At 33.7% G+C, this 1,454-nt stretch overlaps 1 pseudogene; it reads right to left on the bottom strand.

Annotated features, from left to right (window-relative positions):
* Window positions 1-282: 282 nt before the first annotated feature.
* Window positions 283-803, bottom strand: LOC149202863 (protein PIN-LIKES 6 pseudogene; annotated as a pseudogene).
* Window positions 804-1,454: the final 651 nt, after the last annotated feature.

Genomic DNA, 1,454 nt, shown 5'->3' with positions numbered 1-1,454 from the left:
AATGGGTGCAAGTAGCCTTTACTCTTGTAGTTATGATTGATGTGATCCAATGTCAATCCAATTGTTGCATTAAGTTCAAACTAAGTCTATATATAATCAAAGGCTCCCATACTCTGGCACCCAATTTGATGGTGTATATCTCTGTAAGTGATGCATTTATAAGTTCTTACAAATAAATTCGCTCATAATATATCTCTTCAAAACCATCAAAATATGTTATCATCACTAATAATGAAAAATCAATCTTGTCGCATGTTGTATTGGGAAGAAAGATCGAAATGATTAGGGAATTATGTCCCAAAGTATCAGAACGAATCAGAACATTTTTTCACCAGCAACTAGGCAATCTAATTTATATTATGAAGTGATGATTCCAAGACCAACTAGAGGCACTAAGAATAATAAAGAAATTATAATGGCTATAGTTGTCTACAACCCAAGCTTTGAATTAATGAACCTCCGGTGAGGTTTCCACCTAGAGCCAACATTATGCATGGAACCATAGCGCCCTTAAGGATGATGCAGTTGTCAGTAACAAATAAAATAGGAGAATCATTTATCAAGATTAATTTCTTCAAAAAGGGAATAATTTCAATGACCAATGTAATGACTAAATCTATTATTAGTGGTTGAAATAGTTGTTTTATTTTCAAGCATTTCCAAAGAAAATATACTTGAGAAATGGCCTACATTTCCCTCCAGCATCAATACGATGGTTTTAGCTTATTTTCAATAATTCCTTATTTAGCGGTCAACAAGGGGATCCTCGTAGATTCAGTGGTGTCTATATCTATTTTATCCATGTCAACTTCGAATTCAAGTCTTCCCTTCACGCTGCTTGCTAGAGGAGAAGCAAGAAGATGGAATAAACAAGTGTACATAATCACCAAATAATATATACACATTTCTAATTTTATTTCATATCATAGAATCACCAAAAGGATTGTTTTTATCTCCACATGCTACACCAATCAATATGAGAGCCACATTCCCATTGTTCCCAAAAGTACTCCAGTTTTCTTTACCACCCCCCAACGTAAGTGGATATATATGATATAATCTTGGGAAACATTAAAAGAGGATAATAAACTTCAAATAATTCTTCACATTCAAGACAGATGAGGCCATCCTACTTCAAATGTATATCTAGGTAATGACTCAAGGAAGAGGCAAGACCACAAGAACATCTATTTTGAAGGATGTAAAAATGTATCACTTTGTAATTTGTACAGGATCTATCACAAGCTCTCCTCTTACTATAAAATGAAATTTTCTCTTCATGCCTATGTACTTGGCATATTTATCATTCATTGGAGCTTCATTGTCTCTAATAAATACATCATGGTCATATATTTCTCAACCAAACTCATTTTTCAATGTCTCCTGAGTTTCATGTGACTGCACATGTCTCAAATTGACGTGGATGAAATGGTTGCTTATATGGTAAAATCATG

This window comes from Pinus tabuliformis, chromosome 2_1 (genome assembly GCF_031772625.1).
Source record: "Pinus tabuliformis cultivar Carrire ecotype Pingquan chromosome 2_1, CPIR1, whole genome shotgun sequence".
Classification (NCBI taxonomy): Eukaryota; Viridiplantae; Streptophyta; class Pinopsida; order Pinales; family Pinaceae; genus Pinus; species Pinus tabuliformis.
This window is presented reverse-complemented; position numbering and strand designations above follow the sequence as displayed.